Source organism: Cygnus olor, chromosome 10 (genome assembly GCF_009769625.2).
Source record: "Cygnus olor isolate bCygOlo1 chromosome 10, bCygOlo1.pri.v2, whole genome shotgun sequence".
In the NCBI taxonomy this organism is placed as follows: Eukaryota; Metazoa; Chordata; class Aves; order Anseriformes; family Anatidae; genus Cygnus; species Cygnus olor.
In genome coordinates, this window is record NC_049178.1 from 13,494,555 (window position 1) to 13,509,417 (window position 14,863).

The following is a 14,863-nucleotide window of genomic DNA, read 5'->3' on the forward strand; positions in this document are numbered from 1 at the left end:
CAGATGTCACTAAACTGCCTCTAGGTTAAAGGAAGACAAAATATGGAAATTTGTCATTTAAAAATATATTACCTGAATGGAAACTAGTACCGAGAATGAAACATAACCTGCTGTAGGAGACCATTCCTAATAGATACAGTGCTGTTTTTCTTTATTTATAAAGATGTGACACTGTCGTGCCTCAGAGGACTGAGGAGCAGGGGAGAAATCGGATAAATCGATTGTAAGGAAAGCTTGAGCTTGAAGCAGAGCTGGGGTTGAGGATACCTGGCTTCAGTTTCTTTTTCTGCCACAGATGACTTTTATGTGCTCTAACAAGTTTTCTTTTTTTTTTTGGGGGGCTTTTTCCTGCTGCTGCAGCATCAGGTTTATAATACTTCTGGTCTGCTTTGGCTCATTTGAGTGCCAATGCTCGGTGGAAGGATTTATCAGGAAAATGCCGTACCAGAAGCTAGGCTGGAGACCTCTGTGTGCCACTGGAACACAGATGGCAAATAACACCGTAAGACGTGAATCAGCATCCGCTGGCTTGTGGTTGTCTCCAGTGATCCAGGACCTGGTGGGACAGAGGTGCCTTAGGTGAGCTCTCTCCATCCCAGCTCTGCTGGTAAGTTTGCTTTGAAGAGATCTGGACTTCAGTTTTCACAGTGAGCAAAACTGCTCCTTCCCCTCCGAGCAGCTCTGCTGGTGCTGCTGTGAGCCTGCAGGCTGGGCTGGCCACCCCTGGCTCCCCAGCTGCTGCTGCTGCTGTTGCAGGTCCTGTGCTGGTGCCAACACCCCCATGCAGCCCCCTGGCTGGGGATTTTGGCTGGGCCAAGGCTCCGGGATGAGACCCAGTGGGCTGGGCTTAGCAAGAGAAAAGAGCTTTTGTTGGCCTCTGTCAGAAATGCCATGTGTATTTGCAGGGAGTGGGACAAGCTACAGGGCTTCTTTGAATTTAGCTTCAAAATCTAATTTCAAAGGCAACCACTTGCAAATTTCCAACTGTCTTTTAGTCTTAATGTTGAAAGCCCCTTGCATCCCCCCAGTGGCAATGCTCAGCAGCCCTTGAAATTATTTCTAGCATGTATCTTAAGTTTCAAAAGAAGGAAGCATGGGGAAAAAAGACAATCTAGATTCTCCTCAGTGAAGCTGCATCAATACTTGGCTGATCTGTATAATGCTAAGCACAGCGAAGCAGAGCTGAGCTACCAGTTGCTAGCTAACGAGAGGATTAGCTATGCCTGCAGATGGGCTGGCATAACTTAAGCGAGAGGGCAAGTGTGTAGAAAAGTCAAACTCAGACTCCGGGGGAGGGTGGTGCTGCTTTTCCTCTGAAGAGCATCCTCTGCACAAACAGTGGGCAGGAAAGCAGAGCGAAAGCAGTAGTTTGGCCGGGGCTTGATGAGTGTTTTGCGGTGAGTCAGTGCAGCTTTGCTTAATGTTTGTTACTACTAATAATTGTATTTATATTCCTGGCCAGCCCAAGTACTCAGAGGTTTATATGTGATAATCAAATCCAATCAAAATGCATTCACAAGCTCTCAAGTAGGATCCATTTAACAAATAGCATCCTCCAAGGTGGGCTGGAGAACAGGGAAATCAAGGGCATTAACAGCAAAGAACTTTCAAAGCCAAGAACTAACATAATAGTGCCTTCTGTTGATCTGAGGAAGGACTGGGGTAAGAACCCAGCCTGGGTGCAGGAGGGGACAAGTGCTGTGTTACCTATTGCTGCCCAAAGCCTCGATCCCTGCAGGACCAGCCTGGCACGATCCACTGGGTGCTGAGCAGCAATGTGGGACCTTCAGGGCAGGACTAGAGCCACACACCCCTATTTCCATGATTTTATCTAGAATCAGTGTTCAACAAGCCCGTGTCACCCTGTGAACCCTTCTCAGTGCTGATGTGATCCTGAATTTCCTGCAGTTCCTTTGAGGTTTCAGATGATTCAAAAGGAATTATCTGCTTCAGAGAGATCTTTGTCAATTGTTTTAATAGCCTGGAGAGAAAACTATTTGATCCTGCACTTAAATGTTTACATTTAATGGTTGTTTTAAATCTTCTGCTTATGTTGAAACAAAAACCATTGCCATGCCACTGTAAAAGATGAACAGATTTTCCATCTTTTTAAATACAGAACAGAAATGTTTGCTGTTTATTTCTGCATTTTCTGCATGATGTTTGACATTTTTTCCATCCTTATCTATTATGAAATCTGCAACCTTGCTAGGATTTAATGACATGCTATTATATTAAATTTCCATATTTGTATTATTCTACAAGTCACAGAACTTCCATTGATTCTCTTAGGTTCCTTTTTCAAATTGTCTGCTCTCCCTTGTTGCTGATTTATGCTCCTTGAGAGCAGAGCCACTATTTTTCCGTTTGTGATTGAATTTTTAAATGTTTTATACAGCTCTAATTTAGCTGCATATTTTTCCTTTTCAACTTATGAAACCTACTTTCATGATTGTAGATATTTATTTATTTATTTTACCTCCTAGGCGTGATTTGCTCACACTTTATTTGCCTCAAAAGCATTCTCAGTTTCTGTTTTGGCTTGTCTGTTTTTCAGAATATCAGCAGCCAGCATTAATGGTCAAGCTCTCATCTGCACAAAAAGACAGAAAAGTGGTTGTGAAACCATGATGAATATTTAGGTTGGTGATTTGTTCTTTTTATCTATTTTTTTTTTTCATTCAGGGAGACTGACTGCTGAACCACCTCAATGTACCTGCTGTACGTTTTCTGTTAAAAAATACCAGCTTCTTAAGTGTTTCCTAAAGTTGGGACCCTGTGGTAATGTAACTTCTTCAGCATATTATGGTAGGTGTATTTCAGCAGGTCTGGAGGGGTCTCAGAGTGATGGCTTTTAATGCGCCGTGGTAGGATCCTATACTAACTGGGTCTTAAATTTATAGACAAGCCTATAATTCTGTTTTCTTTGTGTTTAGGAGGCAAACACAGCAGTGTGAGTCAGGACAGAGCAGGAATTACAGCAGTGGGTGTTTTGATAGAGATGTAAAAGGTGCCAATTCAGTAGAGGACCAACAAAAGCAGCTTACTCAGGAAGGAGAGGGGTCTAGAGTCACACCGAGACACTTCAGCTGCTTTCTGACCCACGGGCAAATCTTCCTTGGGTGCTGGCGGGTGGGAGATGGACCCCTCAGAGAGACCATCAGCTGCTCCAGAGGAATGAGATGAATCTTCACGTACTGCAGTAAGCAGAACCCAGGGATGTTGCTGCCTGGGGTTTGGATTTTGTCTGTGCAGGGCATAGCTGGCTGCTCGCTGTTGCTTTCTCACAGCAAGGGGAGCGACGAGGAGGTTGTGATTTAAGGACCTGTTCCGTGGGGTAAGCTGGGTTAAGCCGGGCAGGATTGGTCAACCGTAAGAGCTCATGGTGGTGGAAATGAAAGAGAAAATAATAATAATTGCAAATAGCAGGTGAAAGCAGTTGAAATTAATTAGAACTGCAGCATGAGGTGATGATGCGGACAGCTATGCACTATGCTGTATATAACTACCTGCTGATCACCACCACCTCTTTGTTTGTTCACAATTCCTCCAGACAATCATACCCCTTTGCTTGAGGAGTAGGAGGAACAATTAGATTTTGGCCTCAGAGAGAAATCCTCTTTAACTTGAACAAGTGAGACATTTATACTGCTTATTCTATGCTTTTCATATGCTTATTGACTGTTAGTTTACTATTTGACAAGTGAAACCAAGAAGATATGATATTATTTTCCCTCTTCACATTTTTTTCTATAAATTTATATTTAAAGGCCCTACAGAAAACAAGTTTCCCCCCTATTGTTCTTGTTATTGGCATTATACATAGATAAAACAATCTAAGAGAGTATTTTTCCTAGTTAGGCAGAGCAGAGATACAATGTACCATAGGCACATCTGTCAACATGATACCCCTGCCTGTCTTTATTTTTGCAGTTTGCTTGTGGTCCATTTAGAATTAGATTACGACTGATTGGTTCCTGCATTCGAACTACTTCACACAACGCTCCATCCACTGGCATATAAAACAAAACTGAGGCAACTGGAAAGCCTGAGGGACCAATTCCAAATATCACTGTGCAATAAAACCTGTATTTTCTTAATTTTTTATTGATTCAGCACTCATTCTCCTGTAATGCTGCTGCGGTAATATTAAAACCCAGTGACTGACAGTGGCATCCCATAGAAGTGATTTAACTAGCAGTACCGGGGAAGAAAGTAGGCTTTATTTTTGCAGCAATTTTGCTCAAACTGGCCCAGAGGATCTCCCTTGCAGGGAGGGAATATACTATGCACCTTTTCCCCTTTGAAATACATCTTCCTTATTTCTGCCAAACCTGTACCGTGCCTGTGAAGTCAACAGATTTCCTGCTGCTAGCACTGCTGGGTGCAGCCTGCAGCCCTTAAAAGCAAGCATGAATATTTGGTTTGTACATGGGAACTGGTTATTTGTGTGGGGTAGGGAAATGATGTTCAAATGCAAACCCCAGACTGCTCTTCATGTGATACACAACATAAAACAAGTGAAAAAAGCATTCTTGTGAAATGCAAGAGTTTGGCTAATTAATAATTGCAAAATGTGTGCTGCTTGCAGGTGGGAATTTGAAAGGACCTCATGAGGTCTGGATTCACAGAGCCAGCCAGTGAAGTGGGAACTGGGTGTGGGAACTCCTTGAAGAGCCTGGAAATCCTGGCCTGCCCGTGGGAAATGGGATGGGATGGAGATTTTGTTATGTGTTATAAACCTCCAGAGTGTGCAGCACTGTGCTGACAGGAGGTATTTCTCATTCCCTGCTGCCTGTGAGGCTTTTGGTTGGGGAAGCAGGGTATTCCCAGAACTCTAGCATGGGTTTCTGCTCCCTATAGGCATGCACAAATGAATGAGAAGTCTAAAAATGAAATAAAGCTGGTAAGAAGATATATGGGAGCTCCAGAGGCTGCTGGATGGTAACTGGTTTCTCTGTCAGGACAAGTTAATCTGCACTCATAAGTGTCTCTGAACCATAAAAAAGCCATGGCCCAGGGTCTGTTTCTGGCCTGGGGAGATGGTAATGGAAGCAGCCTGGTGTGGTGGTTCCCCAAGGTCTGGCAGAGATGATATTTCATGTTGGGGCGGATATAAAACTGTAATGTGTTTTGGGCCCCAAACTTGGAAACAAAAGCCAGAGAAAGTTTGATCAAAATTGTCCCCATTGCAATGCACTAGCCCAGAACCAATCATAGAAACTAAAATTTGATTACATGCAAGCCTGAAGTAACCCAAAATTGTTCAGTGCAATTTGTGGAAGAGGACAGTGGCCGAGCATCTGTAGGGTCTGAGTGCTAAGACTAAAGCTAAGGGCCTTCCCCCTTGGCACACCCTGATTGTGAAACAACTCAAACCCACCCTAAAAAACGAGAAGCTGAGCTCTTATCCAAAACTAGCACCTCTGCAGCTGGGGGTGGAAGCGACCCACTTTGATTCTAAGTGATCATTTCATTTGCTTTGCAAACTCTGCTTGTTCTTGATATCAGATACTGACTAAATGTGAAAAAAAAGGTGGCTCGGCCCTTGGCTGAGTGGCACAAGCAGCCCTTGAACTGCAGGGACACACAGGCATGTCTCACTTGGTGCAAGGTGTCTTGGAGCTGAAAACACCATGATCTCCAGGGGTTTCCCATCCCCATGGGGAAATTTTTCACCCTGGTCCTGGCGAGGGACCAACGCCCCATCCCCTCGCTGCTTCCCAAAGCTGCTCTCTGAGCTGTAGCTCTGCACTTGTTTTCTGTTGACCGAAGTCAGGCAGTACTATTGTTTGGGTGTGATTCAGAATGAATATTGAGTGTGCCTCTAAGATAAAGTCATTATTTAGGAGCTCATTAAAGTACTGGCCTTGAAAAAATTTCCCACTGCTAATATCCTCTTCCATCACTGTGTCAAGGATCGCGGCTAGTTTAGAAAAAGAGCTGTGGGCTTGTGGTGCTGCTGTAGCACCTCTCTCCTCCTACCTGGGGGATGCTTACTTCTTTAAGCTTAGAGCTAAGAAAGCACCAGGTGTTAACATGAGCTGTAAATTGCTTATTTAGCAATAGTCTCTCTGCAAAGTCCCTCAGCACCCTCATTTCCAGAAAAGACCCCGAGGCTCTCTTCTCTCTGCTCCCAGAAGGTAACTTGGGCAGAAATGAGTTTCTGGGCTTCCCAGGAGTGAAGTGCTTCCTTGCGGCACTGCTGCGGTCCCCTGGGTGAAGGTTCTCAGAGTCTGTTGGCAACCAGCAAGGTTTTTGGCTTGTCGTGGCTAGGTTCTGGAGGACAGCAAGTGTCCGTGCTGGAGAGCCAGGCTGCAGCCTGCCTTCTCTCCAGATGCTGTGCAAAGTCGTGCTTCAGCTTCAATAAATACTAATTTGCACTAATGGCATTTAATCCTCTTCAAACCATAATTTACAGTATCAGATTATTATCATAATATCTGATCTACAGTTTTTAATGCTTTATTGTTATCCCATTACAGGGAGGTTCTGCTGGCACTGCATATTGTCTATTTCTCTTACAAATGTTCTACAGAAACCTTATTAATTATTAGTCCCATAAAACACCTGTTAATGTTACCATTTTAATAAATCTCCTTCTTAATTAAATTAGGTGGTTCTGATAGTAATCCTCTAATGTCCACTGCCTTTCTGTTCTCATCACAGTCTGATTGTATAGTGGGAAGCAGTGCTCAGTTATAATTGATGTAGGACATAACTCAGAACCAAATTATAACATATAAAGCCATATGATCATTGAAGAATATAATAGATCTTCACACTAAAGTGTCATTTGGATTGATTGGTGCTGTTTCTAGAGCCTTGTTAGAGGTGAGAAAAGGCTTAATTCAAAAGGACTTTTTTTAAATTTTCTCTTTCTCTCTCTTTCTCTTAAACTCATGCACTCTATTCTCTTCTTGATGCGTAGCCTCTAATTCAGCTACTTTGGTGTGGTGTTCACAACACCTACTTTCCCAATTGTGTTTCAGTTCTAAAGCCGATCTTTTTTTTTCTTTTCTCTTTTTTTTTCTTTAATTTTGTAAAGGCAGACTACATGATGATTTTATTTAATGATTTAATAAAACTTTTCCTCCTGAGATAGGTGCAAGAAATCTTGCTGATCTATTACTGCTGCTACCCAAGCATGAAACTACAGTTATATATGATACAGCAATACTGAAGCTATAAGCAAAAAATTAAAAGCAGATCAGAACTAAGATCTTACCCTAGCTGGAAAGTTGGGTAGGCACCAGGAAGATTTCCTGCAGTAGGGCAAAAGTGCTGCTCACTTGGGTCCAGGTCAGTTCCTCTCTGTGAGGGAACACCTTAGGGGAAACCTGTGATGTCTGGGCACCTTGTGGTCTTACTACTTCTTCTCAGCCTTGGGAGTGGGAATGTCCCGTGTTTTATGGAGGTAGTGATGGCTACTTATCTCTCAGGACACCCTAGAGAAAACAGCAGAGTTTTCCCAGTGGTGAGATTCTGACTGTCAGCTCTCCAGACCTTCATTGCCACTGGGGAAAGCCTCTTGACATTGCTTCACTGCCAATCTCCCCTCCCATCTCATTTGCTTTCCTCATGGCAGCTGCAGTCATTTATTGTCCAGAAAAGCAACACAGCAAAATGAATGCGTGGTTTTAATTGATTTTAGCATAGCTCAGAAGCTCATGTTGCAGCAGTTCCTCCTCGGAGCCTCTCCCTTGCCCTGTGCATGTCTGCTCCAACCCTTGCCCATCCTCCCACTTGCTGGGGGCTTTAGTATCTGGCCCGCAGTGAGCCTAGTTTAATGCCTTCCTCAGGAGAATATTGGCTCTTTCTTGCCCCAAAACGATGTTATGGCTACTTTCAAGATGATCTGATGCTGTTCAAAACCAAACAAAACGATGTCCTCCCTCTGCCCTTGCTTTCTTCCTTTTAAAACTGAATTGCCCAGCAAAACTTGTTTGAAGAGAAAAAGCTGTGAGTCTCATTTGGAAGACGTTGAAGTGAAATATTTTGAGTTTTTAGAAATGAAACATTTTAGTGTATTTGGATTATGTGACTTGTGTTTCCCCCTCAGTGGATATCTTTTATTGATCCCCCTCCCTTTTCCCCTGATGTTTGCTGGTAGCTTGCTGAAACTGTGCTGTTTGTATTCATTCATGTATCAACTTTGGCTGCTCATTTCAGGCAGGGCCTGGGGAGGGACAGATGATGATGAGGACTTCAGTCTTGTGTCACTGTAAACCAGAAAGAATTGGAAATCTATGGAAAATGTCTGTGAAAGCTGGACTGCTAAGGGAGTGGGTGTCACACAGGTAACTTGTAGGTGCTTGAAAAGCCCCCCGAACAAAACGAGGAGCTGGTTCAGTACATCTAACAGAATTGAGCCTTTCTCTAGCATTTTAATAGTACATGAACCACAGCCACTGCTTGTTGTGGGGCTGCAGAAACTTGTGAGGAGCAGATCGTGCAGCTGAGGCCTGCACCAAAGCACCAGCTCCCAGGGCCCACGCTGGATCTTCCTGTGAGAAAGAGGTGATGCCCATTTCCTAATCCCCTCCCGGCTCCGAGAAGGAAGTTCCCCCATTCACTCGCAACACAATGTGCTAATAGACTGAGTTTCCTGGAGCCGAATGCTGCCTGCCTCAGGTCAGTGGAAGCTCTTCCATCTCTCCTGCTTTTGCTGTCTGAGAGGAGCCTGCGGCGTGGCACCATGCAGGGGGGCATCCTCTGAGCTGCCGAGCCGGCGTTGCTAAGAGACTCGGCCTTGTGGAGGAGCAACAGCCATTAACATGTTGGGAGCGGAGAAGGAACCGGGAATTAAAGTAATTTGAAAACACTTCTACCTTCATACCTTAATTGCGAACAGAGGGAAATTAGCCTGAAATCTGGGGTGTTCTGGTTACTCTTGCAATGCGGCTGCTCTAATGGGTTTTGTGGACGTTTCGCAGTGGGGCTGCAGCTGTGGGTAATTACTGCCATCCTTGCTCTCTCTCGAGGCACGTTTAACCCGCGCAAAGTGTGGCAGAGCCCAGTGTCTGCTTGGTCCTGCCTCTGCTCGATCCACAGAGATGCTCAGATACTATTAGCTGGTTAAATGTGGTGATGCTTGGAAGCAGCGTGTGGCCCAGCCTTACCGAACTTTGGTAGATGGAGCGTGTCTGCTGAGCTGTGTTGCTGCTAGAGAGAGGTGATGCAATAGGAGATAATGCATTTACTGCCTTGGTTTCAGAGCATTTTGGGGAAAGTTGCACAACTCTGCTGGGAGAGGGGAGGCAGGGCACGGAGTCAGTCATGTCCCAGGCACACTGCCCTTTGTGCCTCACCCTCCTCAAATAATTCTTCGGACCGTCTAACATCATAAAATTGTGTTTGTGGGCCCTTTGCAAGAAACAGTGTGTGACTTCAGCCTTGGGAGGCCTGATCCTGCCCAGCAACACTCTGGGGACAGGGAAGCTTGGGGGGGGGGGGGGGCTATGTTAGCATCCCCTCTGCTCTGGCCAGGGCAGTGCAGTGCACAGCTGAGTGGTGCTGTGCAGTGAGGTGCTTGTCCTGCATCCTGCGCAGAGACAATCGCTTACTGCATGTCAGCGGTATGTAGCGGAAAATTTATGTATGATTTCTCACTGTTCAGACTGAGCAGAAATGCCATTCTGTGAGAGAAGTGGGCCTCCACAGAGCTGAATGGCTCAAAGAATAGGCCCTATCAAGGCTGATAATCTTCCCTAGTGATAACGCAGTGGATTATACAGCGATTGGATGTTGAGAGTACACTGACCTTAATCTCCCCTAACTTTGGTTTTCTCTCCCATCAGATAATAATGGAGAAAGTACAACATGTGCCATAGAAGATTACACACATCCTGCCACACTTCACAGATGGCTGATACAAAAATCAGAGACAATGCTAAAATAATTAAAAAGACCACAAAAATAAACCAGTGCATTCAGCTTCTTTGTGAGGCTGTGGCTAAGGAAACTGAGCCAGCCGGCCTGAAATGCACAATATAAATGTAAGCAGATCTTATTAAGATTCTGTGTGGCTGTTAAAGCATCCTCAGCCATTGCTCCAGCTTAGCATCGCTACTAATGGGGAAGAGAGGAAGAGATTAGTTTAGGCTACTTTGAGACAGCACAGATACATGCAGGAGGCATTCTCTGTTGCTCGAACTTGTATTTCACTGACCTGCTATGTGACAAGAGGAGTGCCAAAAATACAGAAGAGTTGGCACATAAAATCCATGTCTACTCTATCTACTCTGTCAAGGCTAAAAAAAAAAGTCCTGAATGAGCCTTAGAGAGTCAACAAATCACTAAAATAGCAGCTAAAGAAGGAAGTTCAGCACGAGTTCAACTCATTAAAATTCCTGCTAATGTATGCTCTTGCAAACCAGTGGGCTGAGCATGATTCTGGCAAGCGGAAGGATGCGTGTGAACTCGTACACAAGTAGGAAACGGACAAGGTTGATGTGACTGACCTTCAGCACTGAAGCCTGATCGTTCCTGTCATTTGACATGGCTATGGGAAGAAAAGGTCAGTGGTGCACCTCCGAGCTGGAGATGGTGAGAAATCAGCTTTCTGCACAGCTTTCTTGGGCAAATCCACAGCTGTGTGCAGAAGAGCGTGGCATATTGATGTCTCATACTTTTGGTCATACTATGTGAGGTCCCAAAGGGGAGTGCAACTGGGCAAAGGAGTGGCTGTGGCAGAGCATGAACATAGGTTGTTCATTTAGAAAGCACCCGTAACTAATGGCGATTCTCAATTAAAAAGCAGATGAGGCCTATGAACAACGAATATATTCCTTTTCTGTTCTTCCACGCAGCCAATGTGGAAAAAAGGAGACTTAAATCTCCTGTCTGTACCTTATGTACATTCCTCATCAACTCCAATGGGAGTTTTGCTGAGGAAGTGCAAAACAGAGCTGGTAACTTTATTTCCATTTACTCAATAGTTCTGAGATTGAAAACGATAGAGACTGGGCAGAAGAAATAACAGGGGCATCTCATATCCATGTGTCGCTTCATTAAACATCTGAAAATGGCAATGAAAAAGCAGAGATTGCAGAATGAGATTTCCAGACAGCAGGATGATAGCATAAAAGACTCTGTCCGCTGCTTGTACAATACACATGTGGTCAGAAAAATAAAGGCAGCAAACTATCTTACTGTACAATAGATGAGAATTTTCATAGCTGCTATTTTGGATGCACAGGAAGTAGAAAACTGTTTTACACAAGAGAGTCACTTGTTAACTTTGGGTTTGTGATATGTGAATGTATAACTGAGATAAAAAAAAAATCACGTGGTCTTATCCTTCTCCTTGACAGGAAATATTTGCATTCAGAAGCTCAAGAACTTACATTGAGCAGCTAAGGAATATATGACAAAATATTGTAATGCTAACTGACATTGTGTGCAAGAAAATTAGTCTTTACAAAGCTTGTTATTTGCCTTTGTTGCTGTTTTAAATAGAAAATATGTGATTGAGCTTCGCTCCCCGAATATGGTGAAAGGAGTTGGACTCAATGATCCTTATGGGTCCCTTCTAACTGGGGATATTCTATGATTCCATTCTATGAAAAAAGTGACTAGGCCACATGTTTCTGCAAAACTTCCCAAAGGTGCGATGGTTCCTGAAGGCAGGGTTGCTCTTCGGACCTCACAGAGCGGTGGTCATGGACAGCAGAACAGTCCTCCCATTTTCAGACCCCTCTTTTGGAAGTCGTAGCTTCCAACATCTCATCTCCTTTCTGAACTGGAGAGATGGGGATGAAGCAATTCTGTGCTTCAGTAAGCCTATAAGGGTCCAGGCCTGAAGGATTTCTGTTTCTCCTTGCTCGTGCTTTTTGCTAACAAAGGGCTTGTTGTGAAAAGCACCCTGCAGCTGAACTGGGTAAATGATCTTCATAGGAATCAAGGCTGGCTGAGCTGGGAGGAGAGTGCTGGGTGACTCTGGGCTCAGGTCCAAAGTCTTTGAGGAGCCCAGCAAAAAGTCCTGGGCCTGGAAGTGGTCCCGCTGCTCCTAGATATGCACAAATGATGTCTGCTCCCAAACTGCAGCTCCCTGCACACCTTTGGTTTATGTTGGCTCTGACATTAGTGACGGAGACGGAGTCCTCAGGAGTTCCTAGCCTTGCTGGTGGGGCCCTGCTGGTGGCACCCAGGCTGTGGCTTTGGGCAGGTGGCGGCACCAGGGTAAGGAGGTGAGGTGGGACATCTCAGTCCCTGCACTAACACCCAACCTGACAGCCCAGCGCTGCCACTGGAAAGTAGCACACATCACAAGCTGAAGCCTCTGGAGTCTAGATGCTTTACAGCCTAAAGAGAGCTGTGCTCCCTAATGGACACACACCGGGTTTTCAAGCATCTGTTCATCTTCTCCTGGTTGTCTGCGGCTGAGCCCTTGTTCCGAGTAGCGCTGTGCTCTCCGCCGAGCCCCAGAAGCGGCTCCTCCAAACTTGCTTCATTGTGTCTGTGCCCATTGCTCGGCGCTTGCAGGATGAAATGGAAGGCAGCGAGAGTGATGGTGATGAAATGATCAGCGAGAGGAACCTGAGCTGAATTTTGGCAGGGTAATTAGTGGTGCTGGTGGCTTTGAGGAGAGTAAGGGTTTGTGCATTCTTCTATTATCTTTGTGGCACTGGGGGAACGCTGGGCAACTCCCTCCTGATCCTTTTCTAATTAAAAGGTTTCTCTGGGCGAGGACTGGAATACATGAGGAAGCAACAAACTGAATGCTGCGAGGTCCCTGCTCTGCCTCTCGCAGTGGGGCTGGCGAGGAAATTGCCCCTTGCCTTCTGCAAGCAGCAGTTAGTGGTGCTTTCAGCAGCAGCTGGTCTCCCTCACAGACGAGATGGCTGACTGTGGGGTTTTCTGCCCCCGGCTGCCCTTTAGTGTCAGTGAGCAGCCCGTGGGGTGCAGGAACCATCCCAGGAGCCAAGGCAGAAGTGTGCTGAGGGTGGTAGGGCTCTGCTAATGCTAGGTCAGGAGAGGAAAAGGAAAGGCATTGAAGGAAGAAACTGCAGCCCTGGTGCGCTGGAGGTACTGCAGCCCTCCTAGGGTGGCTATGGGAGAGCATCCCAGGGGTATGACCCAGGGATATAATCCCTGCTCCCAGCTGAGCTCCTCAGCACAGGACAAAAAACCCATTCACTAGGGCAAATCACACACACACAAATGGGAAATGCTTCGGGTTGATCCTAAGGGACGTTTTGGAAGTTTTCTTTGAAACATCAATATCTTATTATTTTTTTAAAGGCTTGGTTAGAATGAAATGGAAAAGAGGGTCTGTTTTCCTGTAGATAGGAGACAGTTTTTGAAAGTTTTAGTTGTAAGTAATTTTGTTTTGAAATTAGATTTCAAAAGGTGCACCCCCAAATGCTAAAAGAATGTCAAAGTGTATTTTATATATATTTTTTTTGGTTTAAAGATTGGGATTTTTTTGACCTGACCAAAACAACTCAATAGTTCAATAGCATTTCAAAATACTCAAGTGAATCCAAATTTGCACATTCTAGAAGAAAATATTTCTTTCCAAAATAATTCAGTAAGTTCTCAATTGCATCACCTCCTGCTCTGTCTTTGTGTTAGCAGGGAGGTTTGTTCCTATCCTTCCAATACATTTTTTTTACTTTAATAAGTAAAACTCATGCATAGTGTAAACACACCAAAAAGCACACGCCCTACTGAATTTTCAGAGATGAGTATTTTAAATCCAGCCTTTCTCAAAGCTCCAGACATGCATTATTTACAATGGAGAATAATAATGTAACAAAGCTGTATTATATTAAAATTGGTCTGTAAAATATTACGATTATCATTTTTTGTAGCTTGACTTAAGGTGCACAGTTTATATAAAACAATATGAATTATTTTCTGTTACAAAAAATTATTCAGTGTGGGCTCTGTGTATTACAATTATTAATCTTTCTATTTAAATGCAAATTTTTTCTTTCAACTGAGAGCTAAAGATACTTTTTATACAACTAATAAAACACAACTTTGATCTTCTGATCCCTCATCAGGGAGATGGCTTTCTCAGTTGTGTTTGGGATGTCTCTGCCAGAACGTGCTGTTCCTTTACAGCAACGATGCTTTCTTCATAAATACATTGAAAATTGCTTCCTGTTAGAAATGAAATATTCATTTGTACAGCAAGGTATTACTTGGGAAATCCTCCGTTGCTTTGCTTTTGTAGCAAGAGAAAAGAGCTAAAAAGAGTAGTGTCCTTTTTGTGGGCATATGCAGTGCCTGCAAAGCAGGAGGGTGGTTTATCCTTAGAAAGTCCTGCTTTGAGTCCTAGTGGGTTTGCTGCTCTGAGAAACTTTAAATCAAGATTTCTTCAAGCAGGTTGGTGTCAGTCTGTATGGGGTCTGGTGGTGTGGCTCTCCCCTGTTCTTCCCAGCTGCAGAAGGGAGGTGGAAGTGGCCAGGCTGGACTAGAAGGAGACTTCTGACGTTTGGTCACTGGGAGCTGCCACCAGCCTGTGTTTTTTTGCAGGTCGCACCAAGTGTGAAAGAACACTGCAGCACTCAAGAAGAGAATTAACTCGTAGCTATCAGACAGCTCGTGTCGCGAAGCGGAAATTACAGCCATTTATGTGATTTCAGGCTAATTTCTGCCAGTACTTGTTCTGGTAAGTACTGCTACTACCCTGAGTAGCTCCGAGGAAGGCTTCTTTAATAAGGTTTGTAGTGTCTGCCTTGCAGTTACCAGCATTAGTAAAGGAGGTTGAAAGCTAGGTGGCACCTCCATCTTCCAGCCTTGCCTACGCAGGACTCCCCCTTCCATGTTCCAAGAAATGTCATGTCCTGCTGGTGGAAATTCACCTCATTTTCTCCCAGGTCTGGCGTGGGCATGTTTTCCTCTGGCCGCT

At 44.5% G+C, this 14,863-nt stretch overlaps 1 long non-coding RNA gene across 2 annotated transcripts in view; it reads left to right on the plus strand.

Annotated features, from left to right (window-relative positions):
- The first annotated feature begins 372 nt into the window (after positions 1–372).
- Positions 373–14,863, plus strand: part of LOC121075403 — a 34,881-nt gene continuing 20,390 nt past the window's right edge. For both annotated transcript variants that reach the window (XR_005822952.1, XR_005822951.1), the window contains exons 1-3: positions 373–607; positions 2,558–2,642; positions 14,488–14,623. This is a non-coding gene — a long non-coding RNA (uncharacterized LOC121075403). The remainder of the gene's footprint in view (positions 608–2,557; positions 2,643–14,487; positions 14,624–14,863) is intronic.